Here is a 17837-nt window from a genome sequence, read left to right as displayed (position 1 = left end):
CATCGACCAGCTGCCTCCCGCACACCCCCCACCGGGGATGTGCCCGCAACCAAGGTACATGCCCCCAACCGGAATCGAACCTGGGACCCTCGAGTCCGCAGGCCGATGCTCTATCCACTGAGCCAAACCGGTTTTGGCTAGTGAGTATGTGTTTTAAATAAAGAAGCTACTTACTGTGCCAAAATATATAATATTACTCAGGGAGCAGGGAGCAGATTCCGGGTAGAGTAATGGCGGGAGAAAGTGGTCACAAGCAACTTTTTCAGTCAGATAACTTAACAACAATATTGACATGGAGATCTTAAACATAAAGCGAGGCAAATGTAGAGCACTTTATCATCTTAAAATTACTTTCACACATACCGGCTCAGTTGTCCCTCTAAGCCAGCAATTTTTAACTAGTGTGCCACAGCAGGCACACTGGTAGCCGAAAGAATATTTATTTATTTATCATTGAACTAGAGGCCCGGTGCATGAAATTTGTGCAAGGGGGGGCAGGGAGGGTGTCCCTCAGCCCAGCCTGCACCCTCTCCAATCTGGGACCCCTCGAGGGATGTCCCAGTGGGATTGGGCCTAAACGGGCAGTCAGACATCCCTCTCAAAATCCAGGATTGCTGGCTCCCAACCAATCGCCTGCCTGCCTGCCTGCCTGATTGTCCCTAACCGCTTCTGCCTGCCAGCCTGATCACCCCTTAACCACTCCCCTGCCAGCCTGATCAAAACATAACTGCTCCCCTGCCAGCCCGATTGCCCCTAACTGTCCTCCCCTGCCGGCCTGGTCACCCCCAACTGCCCTCCCCTGAAGGCCTGGTCGCCCCTAATTTCCCTTCCCTGCAGGCCTGGTCCCCCCAACTGCCCTCCCCTGCAGGCCTGGTTCCTCCCAACTTTCCTCCCCTGCAGGCCTGGTCCCCCCACAACTGCCCTCCCCTGCCGGACTGGTCACCCCTAACTGCCCTCCCCTGCTGGCTTGGTCCTCCCCAACTGCCTTCCCCTGCAGGCCTGGGTCCCCCCAACTACCCTCCCCTGCCAGCCCAGTCACCCCTAACTGCCCTCCCCTGCCGGCTTGGTCCCCCCCCAACTGCCCTCCCCTGCAGGCCTGATTGCCCACAACTGCCCTCCCTTGCAGGCCTGGTCCCTCCCAACTGCCCTCCCCTGTTGGCCATCTTGTGGTGGCCATCTTGTGTCCACATGAGGGCAGCCATCTTTGACCACATGGGGGCGGCCATCTTGTGGGTTGGAGTGACGGTCAATTTGCATATTGGTCTTTTATTAGATAGGATTTACCTGGATGACATTGTTTAATAAAATAAGTGTCAGAGGTAAAATTCTACCACAACAATTTTTTTTTTCTCCCAAGAATTTTAAAAACATGCAATACCTGACTATTTAGTTAGGGGCACTGACCTTTTTTCCCTTAGATTGTCAAATTGAAAAATGACCATGAAAAATAAGCAAACAAGTAAACAAATAGAAATTGACAACAGCCAACACAATAATAAATGTCCAGCATGAATAAATAAAAATTATACCTTTTTTTTGTCAGAACAGAAAAAAAACAAAAACATAATATATTTCTTGGTGTGCTGCAGAAATTTAGTAATTACTTTATATGTGCCATGAGATGAAAAAGGTTGAAAATTGCTGTTCTAACCAGTCCAATGCAGAACAGCCTTAATTTTCTTTGTCTGGAGGTATTCAATTAACTGTATTCATTTGAATCCATTTTTGAGTTATCTAGCTATATAACCATGTTCAAATAATGATAATTTGCCTTATCTTTTAGAATATTTTCATATCGTAGAATACATGTTTTGTTGCACTGGCTAGAACTTCTAGCATACTATTATAGGAAAGTGGCTGCAATTTACATCATAAGCCAAAGTTAATCTTCCTTTGTATAGAAAAAGCTCCTACCAAACAGAGAAAAAGACCAACAAGAGAAAAATGAACAAAGAATGTGAATAGACAGTTCAGAGAGAAGAAACTACAAACTGTACAACATTTTTTTAAAAAAGTTTTCAACCTTACTTATAGTGAGAAAAATGCTTAGATGGTCAAATCACGGGAAGTTTGTTAACACTGTGTGTTTCGAGGCTGTGGGAAAACAGGTGCTCTCATTTACTGCTGACGGGAATGTAAATTGATTTAATCCCTATAGAGGGCAATCTGGCAGTATCTATCAAAACAACAAATGCATATACCCTTTGACCCAGCAATACCAATCTTAGGAATTTACCCTTGGGACATACTTTCACATGTGTTAATTGACCTATGTACAAGATTAATCATTGCAGCATTGTTTGTAATAGAAAACAAAAAGGAAACAATCCAAATGTCTATCAATAAGGAACTGGTTAAATAAATTGTAATATATCCATGAAATGGAATACTATGCTGCCAAGAAAGAATGATGAGTTAATGATACAGAAATATCTTTAGGACATATATACTAACTAGAAAAAAAAAGGTGCAAAACAGTGTGTATGGTATGGGTATGCTACATTTTGTGGGGGGAAGGGGGCAAAATAAGAGCGTATATTTTTATTTGTATATACATAAAGAAATTCTGAAATAATACAAAAGTACTTATAACGGATTACCTTTGATAGTCTGGGTGTGAGCCAATGGGAGACAGGAATGGGACAATTTAACTGAACTTGCTTATTTAAAAAAAAAAATGTTTGAACTGTGAGAGAACAGACTGATGGTTGCCAGAGGGGAGAGGCATTAGGGGGGTGGCTGGGTGAAAAAGGTGAAGGGGTTAAGAACTACAAATTGGTAGTTACAAAATAGTCATGAAGATGTAAAGTACAGCATAGAAAATATAGTCAATAATATTGTAATAGCTATGTAAAATGCCAGGTGGGTATGTACTTGAAATACTTTGCAAAGTATATGAATGTCTAACCACTATACTGTACACCTAAAACTAAAACAAAGTAATATTGAAAGTAAACTTTAAATGAAAAATAAAAATATTTTTAAATAAAATAATTGTTTGAACTGTGAGAATTTATTATCTATTAAAAAAAGGTGGGGAAAATATGTAAATGAGTTACATACTCAGCATTTAAAAATGTAAATCAATTTTTAATTGGCTATTTTAGGTCCCTTTTCAATTACTAACAGGGCATGGTGAAGTGGCTGGACATATTCACAGGGACTCGTGTCAGCTGTTGTGCACATGTATCTGAAGCTTTCTGCTTTGGAGCTGGAATGCCTGGATAAGCTGGATTAAATGCTGCATGTGGCCTTAGGCAAGATCCTTAACCACCACCTAGGGTTGTCCTGAGGATAGAATGAGGGAGATAATGTACAGATTTTAGTTCAGAGCCTGGCATGTGTCACGTGGAAAAGCGTCGTTTCCATGTTTTCTGAGAGTTGGTACTTGCTTCTCTCTTCTCCCAAAGCACCTGTTACCCACTTCCTGTCAAAGCTCTCATGCTCTGTGCTAGCAGTTTGTTTGCAAGTCTGATCCCTTGAGGGCAGACACCCCGTCTTAGTGAACCGAGTCCCCATAGTGCCCAACACATTGTCTGGCATGTAGTAGACTGTAATGGGCACACAATTACAAAGATCTGTGAAGCACCTACTATTTGGGAAGGTACTGTTCTTGCTGCTGAGCATTAAAGAGACATGTGGTCCTGTTAATTTAGCAAAAGATAAAGACATTAAAAGATACTTGATTGCAGTGGGATGAGTGAGAAGAAGGAATAGTATCTAAAGTACAATGAGCCCTAGCCGGTTTGGCTCAGTGGATAGAGCGTCGGCCAGCAAACTGAAAGGTCCCAGGTTTGATTCCGGTCAAGGGCACATGCCCGGGTTGTGGGCTCGATCCCCAGTGGGGGACTTGAAGGAGGCAGCCAATCCACCATGATTCTCTCTCATCATGGATGTTTCTATCTCTCTCTCCCTCTTCCTTCCTCTCTGAAATCAATAAAAATATATTTATATTTTTTTAAAAAAAAGTACAATGAGACCCTACAGGGAGAGGCTAACCTGGGAGTCTCCCTTAGGAACTGACTTTTAGAGAATTGAAAATAAATCTAATTTGGTTGCAGGAAATATTGCAGGCAGAAGGAACTGCCTCCCCAGAGGAAAGGGTCTTATGTCCTTGGGGAGCCAAAAGGCCAGCAGACCCTTAAGGAGCAAGGAGGAGAGAAACCGCTGCAGTGGCCCTGGAGGTAAACTTAATAAAACTTAACACTTGTATGCTTGATACTTGTGGGGGAGGGGGCGGGGGGGGGGGGGAGAATGGTTGAAAAAGGTGAAGGAATTAAGAAGTAAAAACTGGCAGTTATAAAAATAGTCACGGGAAACAACCTAACTGCCCATCAGCAGGTGAGTGGATTAAAAAACTGTGGTACATCTATACAATGGAATACTGCACAGCTATAAAAAAGAAAGAATTCTTACCATTTGCATCAGCCTGGATGGACCTAGAGAGCATTATGTTAAGCAAAATAAGCCAGTCAGAAACAGGTAAGTATCACATGATCTCACTCATATGTGGAATCTAATGAACAACATAAACTGATTAACAATCAGGTCGGGGGCCAGCTGGCCGGACCCCACCCATGCACGAATTCATGATATTAAATTAATAGTAATATTAAATTAATATTAAATTATGTATAATGTCAGATGGATAGTACACTTATCAGGGTTATAACTTCATAAGTTATATACTTGTCTAATCACTATGCTGTACACCTGAAACTAATCCTACCTAATAAAAGAGTAATATTCAAATTGACCGCACCTTCGCTATGCCCAAGCCACGCCCACCAGCCAATCAGGGTGAGTATGCACATTAACCCAACCAAGATGATGGTTAATTTGCATATCAAGACAGCATAGAAAGAAGCCAAGCGCTGCAGAAGGGAGCGAAACTGTGGAGAAGCAAGCAGGCAGGGTGAGGAGAAGGGAGGAAAGCAGGCAGGGCCGGGGGAGAAGGGAGGAAAGCAGGTGGGACAAGGGGAGAAGGGAGGAAAGCAGGCAGGGCCGGGGGAGAAGGGAGGAAAGCAGGTGGGGCCAGGAGGAGAAGGGAGGAAAGCAGGTGGGCCGGGGGAGAAGGGAGGAAAGCAGGTGGGGCCAGGGGAGAAGGGAGGAAAGCAGGCGGGGCCGGCGGAGAAGGGAGGAAAGCAGGTGGGACAAGGGGAGAAGGGAGGAAAGCAGGCAGGGCCGGGGAGAAGGGAGGAAAGCAGGCGGGGCGGGGGAGAAGGGAGGAAAGCAGGCGGGGCGGGGGAGAAGGGAGGAAAGCAGGTGGGCCGGGGGAGAAGGGAGGAAAGCAGGTGGGCCGGGGGAGAAGGGAGGAAAGCAGGTGGGGCCAGGGGAGAAGGGAGGAAAGCAGGCGGGGCCAGGGGAGAAGGGAGGAAAGCAGGCGGGGCCAGAGGAGAAGGGAGGAAAGCAGGCGGGGCCAGGGGAGAAGGGAGGAAAGCAGGTGGGACCAGGGGGAGAAGGGAGGAAAGCAGGTGGGACAAGGGGAGAAGGGAGGAAAGCAGGCAGGGCCAGGGGAGAAGGGAGGAAAGCAGTCGGGGCGGGGGAGAAGGGAGGAAAGCAGGTGGGCCGGGGGAGAAGGGAGGAAAGCAGGTGGGGCCAGGGGAGAAGGGAGGAAAGCAGGCGGGGCCGGCGGAGAAGGGAGGAAAGCAGGTGGGACAAGGGGAGAAGGGAGGAAAGCAGGCAGGGCCAGGGGAGAAGGGAGGAAAGCAGGCGGGGCCGGCGGAGAAGGGAGGAAAGCAGGCGGGGCCAGGGGAGAAGGGAGGAAAGCAGGTGGGACCAGGGGGAGAAGGGAGGAAAGCAGGCAGGGCAGGGGGAGAAGGAAGGGAAGCAGGTGGGGCGGGGGAGAGTGCAGCAGGAAGCCCTATTTCAGGAATCTTCCTGCAATGGGCTACTACTGTAATATTATATTTTTCAACTGTAATTGAAAAATAAAAGAAAATCATAATAGAACAATGAGGCACAGCCAGCATGTCTCAGTGGTTGAGCATCGACCTATGAACCTGGATGTCAGCCAATAAATGATTCTTTCTCATCATTGATGTTTCTATGTCTCTCTCCTCTCCCTTCCTCTATGAAATCAATAAAAAAATTTAAAAAAAAGAAGAAGAACAATGAGTTTCCATTGAAGGATTTTAGGCAGAAGAAAGAATTGATTAGATTTTCATTTCTTAAAAATCTTTCTGGCTGCTATGGAAAGTTTAAGAGGTTTTTGCAACTGTTGAGGATAATGATAGTGACGAAGTGTTACATGATTGCATAGAAAACCCAAACAACAATTCATCACCAATTATATTCAAATTTGTATTACAAATTTACTTGGTTTGCACATCCTTTTATACTTCACTGAAACTGTATCCTCTTTATTTATTTATTTATTTATTTTTGTAACATGTTTTTATTGATTTCAGAGAAGAAGGGAGAGGGAGAGAGAGATAGAAACATCAATGATGAGAGAGAATCATTGATCGGCTGCCTCCTGCATGCCCCATACTGGGGATCGAGCCCGCAACCTGGGTATGTGCCCTGACCATAAATTGAACTTTGACCTTCTGGTTCATAGGTCCATGCTCAACCATTGAAACACGCCAGCCGGTTTGTATCGTCTTTTACTTTACCTTATCTAGGAATTCACAGATCTCTTCAAGCTACAGATTATTAACCACTTTTAGGAAGGTTACCCCTATAGATAAATCCTATTACCTGTTGATATAATTTTACTGTAGAGAGTAATCAAATCTTGGAACTCTGGGGAGACCATATCCGCCCCCACATGTAGTAAGCCTCATAGTCTTCATTCTACCCTACCCAACTGCCCAACACCACTCCTTGCTACCACCTCGTGAAATTATTCTACTAGGAAAAGCCTCAGAGAACTTTATAAGAAAAATAAGCGAGTGCATAGCTCTGGCAGAGGAACAAAAACAAATATGGGATCTGAGGAATATCAAAAACAAGATGGGAACTGAGGAATATCTATCTAATTTGTGTGATTTTTACAGTAACTCTTTGGCTGCCTTAATCATCTAGAAATCAGTTTGGGTAACAGTTCTGAAAATGATAATCTTGGAATTCTAATGTCATTAGGGAGTTTCTATTCTAATAAGAACTATCTTGTATACTTGGCCAAAGTTAATAGAATTCAAATGATATAACAACAGATTTCATTTTGCCTACCAAAATAAAAATAACAATACTAATACACAATTTAAAATCTGTAATTACTTTTATTCTATCTTCATCTTGTAAATAATTTGACATTTTTGCTGATATAGGTGCTAAGTAATAAAATTCTTAATGTCTGTTTAGAAGATTGTGACTTTAGGGGAAAAGTATCTTTTTTTTTTCCTTCCTGTGGCATTCTAAAAAAGAGGAAAAGGCATTGTTTGATAATATATTTAATGCTGTAGATATCAAATGAGGCACTGCAAGCTGTGTGAATCTGAATGAGTAAAAATTCTAAAGGCAACAAACAAGATTTTAAATGTCTTATTAAAACACATTTCCTCACCAGAGGGAGAGACTGTAAACACCATCTGAAAATTAATCTCAAACCTGGAATCTCCTTTCAGAGTGACTTGATGATTTTGATAAGCTCCCTTTGTGATAAAATTACTCTTTACTCTGAGGGGTAACTATCTGATAATTATATAGAAGTCAATTTTTTAACATATTTTTTATTGATTTCAGAGAAGAAGGAAGAGAGAGAGAGAGAGAGAGAGAGAGGGAAACATCAATGATGAGAGAGAATCATTGATTGGCTGCCTCCTGCACGCCCACCACTGGGATTGAGCCCACAGCCTGGGCATGTGCCCTTGACTGGAATCGGACCCAGGACCCTTCAGTCCACAGACCAACGCTCTATCCACTGAGCCAAACCAGATAGGGCTAGAAGTCAACTTTTTTAAACCTAGGGAAACACTTAATTTTGGCCAAGTGACAATAAATATATCTCACTAATTTGTAAAAGCCAATTGGTCATGGTTACAATTTATCCTATATAATAAGAGGTAATATCCAAATTGACTGTCACTCCAACACACAATATGGTTGCCCCCATGTGGTCAAAGATGGCCACCCCCATGTGGACACAAGTTGGCCGCCACAAGATGGCCAGCAGGGGAAGGCAGTTGTGGGCGATCAGGCCTGCAAGGGAGGGCAGTTGGGGGTGATCAGGCCTGCAGGGGAGGGCAGTTGAGGGGGACCAGGCCTGCAAGGGAGGGCAGTTGGGGGCGATCAGGCCTGCAGGGGAGGGCAGTTACAGGCAATCAGGCCAGCAGGGGAGCATCTATGCGTCGATCAGGCTGGCAGGGGAGTGGTTAGGGGGTGATCAGGCTGGCAGGCAGAAGCGGTTAGGGACAATCAGGCAGGCAGGCAGGCAGGAGAGCGGTTGGGAGCCAACAGTTCTAGATTGAAGAGGGTGCAGTCTGGGCTGAGGGACACCCTCCCCCTCCCCTCCGCCCCATGCACGAATTTCATGCACTGGGCCTCTAGTCAATCAAATAAAAGATGAGTCAAGAGAGGAGTGTGTCTTTGGAATACCTGAGAGTGCCTGGTACCAAGGATTGTACACAGATTTAGGAAACACCTGGTGAGTGATTAATAATAATAGTGATGATGATAATAATATGTATGGAGTGCTTATCATGTGGTAGGGACTTTGAAGCAAGATTTACAAGTATTACATGTATAACTACCAAGTCTCACAATGACCCTAGAAAGTAGGTTCTGTTGTTATCCTCATTTTACAGATGGCAAGGCTGGATCACAAAGAATATGGGGAACTTGAACAAAATCACAGAGCTAAGAGGTGATGGAGCTGGAATTCAAAATCAGACATCTGCCCCTAGAGTCTTTAATCATTGCTGTTTCTTAAATATGGGATGATGAAACTTGAGGTTTTCAAGTGGCAGGCCATAACCCATCACTTTAATGGCTCTTTTAAAAATTAAACAGAATAGAATGGAACAGAAAATATCCAGACTGCACAGTAGCAAAGGTAAGTAATGTTTCATAAAACGACTGTCATTTATGTGTAGACACATAAACAATCTACTGCACAGCAGCAAATGAAAAAGTACATTACAAAGCCTGATTCACAAATGTGAAACTAACAGAATCAGTTTTCCAAAAAGGGAAGATATCACAGCTATCTTATTTGTCCTGCAAAATTAAACCTAAAAATGCATCAGTTCAACTTATTATTTTTCCAGCTCAGAAGACCACACATTTATCTCACAGTTTATGTGGGTCAGCAGATTAGTCATTTATATGTAGACAAGTACATGTGGACTGGGTCACAATGTAAAATGTATTTTTACTGTGGGTTGAGGTAAAAAAAAATCTTTGCAGCCTACTAACCTAAAATATGGTTGATATAGATATATTTTTAAATAATAATAAGATATAGATTATTTATATATTTTTATCAATTTCAGAAAGGGAGAGAGAGATAGAAACATCAATGATGAGAATCATTGATCGGCTGCTTCCCACATGCCCCACAATGGGGATGGAGCCAGCAACCTGGGTATGTGCCCTGACCGGGAATCGAACCATGACCTCCTGGTTCATAGGTCCACGCTCAACCACTGAGCCACACCAGCTGGGCTCCAACATCTTTTTTGTGGGTTGGTTTGACCTGTAAGTTCATGAATCATAGTTCAATATTTGAAGAGTTACAAGAAGATTTCCAGAGGGAATCTGAAAAGTATACAGGATTTTTCTCTGTGGAAAGAACAGAGAACATTGTTTCTGACATTTCTGACATTCTAAGTGACAAGATTTCTCCAAACAGATGTAGCATATGATAGTATACAGTATACTTTTACATTGATTTGGACAAGAGTTCTCTATGTGATACGATTCTAAGTGGCTGGTTGCACAGATTTTTCTCATTGTACAGATTGTGTAAAATGAGGTCCTTTTAAGTATATGCTTTAAAATAAGTGTCCTTTCTTCCAATAGGAAATTCTTTTTTTTTCTTAATCCTCACTGGAGGACAGACTTTATTGATTTTAGAGAAAGTGGAAGGGAGAGAAAGAGAGAGAGAAGCATTAATCAGTGGCCTCCCCCACGGGGTTCCCAAAACCCGGGCATATGGTTCTGACCTAAATTCAAACCTGTGACCTTTCAATGTATGGGACTACGCTCCAATCAACTGAGCCACACCAGCCAGGGTTATATTTGCCTTTTTTGACAATAGGAACACTCTACCAAGCTAGCCTTTTCTGATCTCTTTCAGGTCTAAAGTGACTACCTGAATCACTTTTGATTTGTTTTTGTCTTTATTTGTTTACTAGAGGCCCGATGCATGAAATTCATGCATGGCTGGGGTCCCTATGCCTAGCCGGCGATCGGCCGATCTGCAGGGCGACCAGTGGGGCGATGAGGGCCCCCCCGGCCCCCGCTGGCACCCGCCTTGGCTGGCCTGGGGCCTGTGGGCTGGGGGACAGCTCCTGCGTTAAGCGTCTGCCCCCTGGTGGTCAGTGCGCATTATAGCGACTGGTCGTTCCACTGTTTGGTCAATTTGCATAGTAGGCTTTTATTATATGACTAGTAGCCCATTTGCAGGAAGAATCCTGCAAGCGGCCGCTGTGGCCGCGTGCGCTGCCGCTGCCACCGCCGTGGCGGCTGCCTCGCCTGCACCTGTGCGCCACTGCAGCCCGCCCTGCTCTGCCCCGCTCCACCCTGCTCCGCCCCACTCTGTCCCACTCTGCCCGGCTCCGCCCTGCCCGGGCTTTCCCTCTGGCAGCCACCTTGCTTTCTGTTTTTCTTCCCTCTTCCTTCTAAGTTGTCTTCAGTCTTCACTCCTCCCTCCCTCAGCGTATGCAAATTAACCGCCATCTTTGTTGGGTAATTTGCATATTCGCCCTGATTGGCTGGTGGGCATGGCTTTGGCTGGTGGGCGTGGCTTGGGCATAGCGAAGGTGCAGTCAATTTGCATATTACTATTTTATTAGGTAGGATGCTTTTTAGAGACAGAGGGAGAGAGAGAGAAACATATATTTGTTGTCCCACCCATCTAGCACTCATTGGTTGTCTCCTGCATGTACCCTGAATGAGTTGAACCGTAACCTTGATACATCAGGACAATGCACCAACCAATTAAGCTACCCATTCAGTGCTGTTTTGCTTTGTTTTAAGAGTAAGGATTTAGCCCTAACTGGTTTGGCTCAGTGGATAGAGCATCTGCCTGTGGACTGAAAGGTCCCAGGTTCGAATCCAGTCAAGGGCATGTACCTTGGTTGCAGGCACATCCCCCATAGGGGGTGTGCAGGAGGCAGCTGATCGATGTTTCTCTCTCATCAATGTTTCTAACTCTCTATCCCTTTCCCTTCCTCTCTGTAAAAAAATCAATAAAATATATATATTTTTTAAAAAAGTAAGAATTTAGCCATGCCAATGTTGCTCAGTGGTTGAGCGTCAACCAATGAACCAGGAAGTCACAATTCAATTCACCATCAGGGCACATGCCCAGGTTGCAAGCTCTACCCCAGTATCTTTGCCTATTCCTTCTTCTCTGAAATCAATAAAAAAAATATTGTTTTTTACAAAGGGTAAGGATTTATCAGCTCTACCTTGTGTATAGCACTCAAATTTCATTCATCTAATAATTCAACAAATATTTATTGAACACCTAATCTATAGGTAAGCGCCATAGGTAACTTAATGGAAGACAAAGACATAAACTGCAGAATTCCTGCTCTTCAGAAGTTTATCACTTGATTGGGAAGGGAAGATGTACAGCTGACGAAACACCAAGTTCTGACAATTCTACCTCTTTAACATTTCTTGAATCCTTCCACTTCCTGCCATTTTCAAAGCTGTTATATTAGTTCAAGCCACCACCAGCTTTTCCTTGGTTTCCTCTAACAAATCTCCTTGTCCCCAAATCTGTTCTTCAGTGTATTTTCTAAAATGCTAATATTATCACTTCCTTTCCTAAAATCTTTTAACGACTCACTATTTTTAAAACATTTATTATTTATTTATTTATTTATTTATTTATTTTTATTTTTTGTTAATTCTCACCTGAGGATATTTTTTCATTGATTTTTAGAGAGTGGAAGGGACGGGGAGAGACAGAGAAAGAAACATCAATGTGAGAGAGACACATCGATTGGTTGCCTCCCACATGCACCCTGACCAGGTCCAGGGATCAAGCCTGCAACCAAGTATATGCCCTTGACTGGACTCGAACTCAGGACCCTTCAGTCTGCAGGCTGACACTTTATCCACTGAGCCAAATGGGCTAGGGCATGACTCATTATTGTCCTTAGGATAAAGTCTAAATTGTCAAAGTGACTGAATCGGACCTCGCTTCTCTCCTTTGTCCTATCTTTAGCCATTTGCTTTCTTCAGACATGTTTTTCAGCCATTCTGAGTTCCTTTCAGAGTCCCTAATTTATCATGCTTGACTTTCCTCATGTTGTTCTTCCTGCTTGGAATGTCATCTGTAAATGTGTGCTCGTTAATTTCTTTATTCACTCAAAGCTTCTTTTATTAAGGGTGTCTATGTGTCCAGCCCGGTACACTATCCTGAAATTTCCCATTGTAGTCAGGAGCTGGAGTGTAAGCCGGCCATGACTCTGCAGTGGTCAAGTCCCCGGATGGATGAAGACATAGGAACTGTGCGGGTCATAGCTAAAGCCAACCTAGAAATCAGTGAAGGTGCTGGAGGGAGGAAGAGAGTGAAGAGTAGTCTGAAATGAGGAAGCAGCATGTGTAAAAGATTGGCAATTAGTGTGGCCTGAGCAGAAGATGTGTAAACCCCAAAGCACGAGCGAGACCAGGAGGCAGGGCCCAGTCACCGAGAGCCTTTTACATGATGTGCTAGGGCAGTGGTCGGCAAACTCATTCGTCAACAGAGCCAAATATCAACAGTACAACGATTGACATTTCGAGAGCCGAAAACCGACTTCTGCGCATGGGCCATGAAGTTTCAATCTCACTGTACGTGTGCGCCCGCACGTGGTATTTTGTGGAAGAGCCACACTCAAGGGGCCAAAGAGCCGCATGTGGCTCGCGAGCCGCAGTTTGCTGACCACTGTGCTAGGGAGTTAGTAAAAGTGGCAATTTGTCACAAATTGCTTAAATAAGCACACACAGTCCTGGATTAAGGGGGGAAATCACCCCAAAAGTTTCAGGGCTGCCTTATGAAGCTGAGGCCATTTACTAGCATGCTAACAAAGTTTAAATTGCATAAATACATGCTAGTTTAAATTTCTCCTATTTTAATAAACTCAAGAGTATGAGTCTTTGAGAGCAGGACTTCTGCCTGACTTGTTCCCTACCATATCCTCATCACTCATAACAGAATCTAGTATGCAGTAGATTATCAATAAATATTTTTGACCAAGTGTCTCTGAAATGTCTTCAAATACCTCTTCCAATATTGTTCGATGAAAATAACTCCCTGGTATTTAAAAAAAGCCAACAATGCAACTAAGTTAACCCCCACTTATTAAAGATAACATGTTCAAATTTATGAAACTGTGTGATTACTCAGAAACTATTATAGATCCAATTGTAGGAAAAATCACATCTCAAGAAAATATTTTTTTATCATTTGGTCTTTTTCTGTCAAGAGAAATAAAAGGTTTTTCTTATAATTGTATCCCCAGTCCCAACACAGTACATGTCACATGATGGGACTCAAAATATGAGTTAAATAAATGGATATCTGAATAAGTATAGAGAATGCTTCCTGAAGGCAAACACATTGACAAAATCCCTAATAAAAACGTTTCTGTATTTCTATTTATCTGCTCTAATCTTCAAAAGAAAGGAACAGCTGAAACCGGTGTGGCTCAGTGGATAGAGTGTCAGCCTGCGGACTCAAGGGTCCCAGGTTCGATTCCGGTCAAGGGCACGTACCTTGGTTGCGGGCACATCCCCAGTAGGGGGTGTGCAAGAGGCAGCTGGTCGATGTTTCTCTCTCATCGATGTTTCTAACTCTCTATCCCTCTCTCTTCCTCTCTGTAAAAAAAATCAATAAAATATATTTAAAAAAAAAAAAAAAGAAAAGAAAGGAACACACAGAAAGCACCTCAGAAACCTTCTAACAGTTCGATCACTTCACGGACGGTCAAGAGCTCTGTTGCCTTATTAAGGGCCGAAGGAGTAAGAGAATCCGGATCTCCTGCTTTCAGGCATCTTTCACTGTCCCATTTTGCAACTCCAACTTTTTTAAAAAGTGGCGACATTCATAAGAATATTATTTGATCCTGTGAAACCCACTTTGTTTGTACAGCTCAAATGTATCTCTCTCCACTGCAGAATTACTACAGAGCCATATATCTCCTGCAGCAGCAGAATTTGGAACATAGATGTGGAATTCATAAGTGAAGGCGTTTTTGTCCCTCAAGAAAACTTTGTATGCTTTTCTGTGTGCCAGTTATTTCCACAGTGTAAGTTGTTTGGCTGCAGTCTTCAACAGCCAATGAAGTTTATGTTGTACACGAGACCTTGGGGATTTCATGTTCGCTGGGGCCAACAAAAGCAAATTCTCTTATGCCCTCCTACCAGGAACCTCATTATGACATTCTGACAGATGCCTTCTCAGATCTGCATGAGTTTCTGCTTCCCTCTCTAGTTTCCACGACAGGAAGAGTTTGCCTCTGAAGCCCCATTTAGTCTGTCTTCCCTCACCAGTCCTCTTTCTGTCTCTTCAGGTCCCATTAGTGGTCCTGTTTTCTTCCCTTAGCCACCCTGATTTCATAAGAAATATACTTGCAGAGTTCTCATTCCCACTAAAGTGCAAATGCCTGAAACCACTCTCCATACCCCACACCGTTCATTTGTGAGAAAAAGCAGAAGGGAGAAATAACACCTGCCCCTGTCTGCAGTTCTAGTCTCTAAAGGCAGAGACAACATTATATAGGCACTAAATCTTATTATTTGTGTATTTTTTGAAGAGCTCACAGTCAAGAAAAATGGTCTTCAGAGCCAAAAGCACAAATAAAAATGCAAAGATTTCTCATTTGACTGTGTTGTGATCTTTTTTGTTGTTGTTGTTGTTGTTAATCCACATCAGAGGATATTTTTTCCATTAATTTTTAGAGAGAGTGGAAGAGAGGGGGAGAGACAGAGAGAGGGAAACATCGATGTGAGACATCAATTGGTTGCTTCCTGAACGCATCTTGACCAGGGCTGGGGATCAAGCCTGCAACCGAGGTACATGCCCTTGGCCAGAGTAGAACCCATGGCTCTTCAGTCCTTGGGCTGATGCTCCAATCTGAGCCAAACCAGCTAGGGCGACTCTGGTGTGATCTTAATAGCAAATATTTATAGCTTTAATAGGGAACAAACAGGTACTGTTCATATATTGTAGTATGTAAATTGATACAATCATTTTAGGGGACACCTTGGCAGTACCTACCACAATAATCTATATATACACTGAGTGGCCAGATTATTATGATCTCTGAACGCATAATAATCTGGCCACTCAGTGTGTGTGTGTGTGTGTGTGTGTGTGTGTGTGTGTGTGTATGTGTGTGTGTATGTGTGTGTGTATATATATATATATATACATATATATATATATATATATATATATATATATATATATATATATATTTTTTTTTAGAGGCCCGGTGCATGAATTTGTGCATGGGTGGGGCCCAGCCAGCCTGGCCAGGGGGAGGGGACATGGGGGATTGGACGGCCTGCCTGCTGGTTGAACTCCTCGTCAAGGGGACAATTTGCACATTAGCCTTTTATTATATAGGATATACACTGAGTGGCCAGATTATTATGCGTTCAGAGATCATAATAATCTGGCCACTCAGTGTATATAAAAGGCTAATATACAAAGTGTCCCCTTGGGAGTTCGACCAGGAGACTGGGAGTTTGATCACTCCCTATGACGTTCGCTGACCACCAGGGGGTGGTGTGGAACATGGCGGGCAACCAGTGGCAGTGGTGGTGCACAGGCTGGGAGGGAAGGAGGAGGCAGAGGGGGTGGGAACTTGATCAGCCCTGATTGCTGGCCAGGCCTAGGGACCCTACCCGTGCACAAATTTCGTGCACCAGGCCTCTAGTAACTATATATGGCCTTTGACAAAGTAATTCCACTTTTAGGGTGTTAACCTAAAGATATATTCACATATGTTTCTAAAGATAAATGTATGGGGCATTCACTGCAGTATTATTCATGAGAGAAAACCAGAAATAGCCCAATTGTCCTCAGTAGGGAAATGGTTGAATGATTTATACCATAAATTTTATGGTACTGAGAAGATGGGGAGAGCTATGGGACTGTTATAAGGATGAAGTGGATTTATACATTCTGATCTGTTAAGTAAAAAGTAAGTCACTGAACAATATGTATAGTATGATGTCATATACTAGTATAATGAACAAAACACAAAGCAAACATATTTGTAAATGGATAGAAAATACCTCAAAGCATACAAACCACACCCTAAAAGATGATTATCTCTAGACAGGGAAAAGAAATGAGGAAGGCATAAGAAAGGATTTTTATTTTTAGCTGCAGATAATTCTTTCTCTATTGTTTGAATTATTAACAGTGATCATGTATTGCTTTTTAATTTAAAAATAATTTTTAAAAAATTTGGAACAGTTCCCAAATTTGCATGCCATCCTTACCCAGCAGCCATGCTCATCTTATCTATATCACTCCAATTTTAGTATATAGGGTGTCCAAAAAAATGTATACACACACTGAATAATTATAAAGACAGTGTTTATTAAAGTACATTTCATTTTCAAAATTAAGCTATCAGCTGTTAAAGTGTGCATACAACAAAAAAAAAAAAAAAAAAAAAAAAAAAAGTGTGCATACATTTTTTGGGAAACACCCTGTATGTGCTACTGAAGCGAGCACTAAAAATAATTTACAAAAATAGAAATAAGAGCCCTGGCCGGTGTGGCTCAGTTGGTTGAGCATTGTCCCTGCACTGAAAGGTCGCTGGTTTGATTCTGGGTCAGGGTACATGTCCAGGTTGTGGGTAGTAGGGGAAGGGGCAACTGATTGATGTTTTTCTCATATGGATGTTTCTCTCTCTCAATCTCTCTCAATCTCTCTCTCTCTCTCTCTCTTTCTCTCTCTCTCTCAATCTCTGAATCAATAAAAACATTTAAAACGTAGAAATACATGACAAGTGGTAGAAAGAAATTTATGAGTTTCTGTTGCTCTTATATCTGATGAATGTTATTGTTTTGTGAGACAATGTGAACTAGTAAAAAGAACACAAATACCCCAGTTTTTATTCCTATTGCCCTGCCATCTAAAAAATCAGTGTTCTGGTCAAAGAGCTAAAAATGTGGAGGAAAAAAACTTTTCAAAACACAAGACAGCCCCAGTTTTTCTAGTAATAGAATGTAAGTATTCCAAATGATCAGTGTCCATCATATATATTATACATAATGGTTTAATATTATTCAAGTAGCCAATGCATAAAAATCTTAGGTCTGAAAGTCACTTAATATCACTTTGGTAAATCTAGGCGTTGTCATTGGGGTTTTCTTTTTCTTTTTTTTTTTAAATATATTATTGATTTCAGAGAGGAAGGGAGAAGGAGCGAGAGCTAGAAACATCAATGATGAGAATCATTGATCGGCTGCCTCCTGCATGCCCCCAACTGGAGATTGAGCCCACAACCCCGGGCATGTGCCCTTAACTGGAATCAAACCCCGGGACCCTTCAGTCCACAGGCCGACGCTCTATCCACTGAGCCAAACCAGCCAGGGCTCATTGGGGTTTTCTTATTGGAGGCTGAGGGAGTTACTCTCCACCCCCACTTCCCCAGAATTTAAAAATCTTTGTTGAAAGTATTACATATGTCCCCCCTTTTCTCCCCATTGAT

The sequence above is a fragment of the Cnephaeus nilssonii genome (genome assembly GCF_951640355.1).
Source record: "Cnephaeus nilssonii genome assembly, chromosome: 15".
Lineage (NCBI taxonomy): Eukaryota > Metazoa > Chordata > Mammalia > Chiroptera > Vespertilionidae > Cnephaeus > Cnephaeus nilssonii.
The sequence above is the reverse complement of the archived record's forward strand: the minus strand, read 5'-3'. Positions refer to the sequence as shown.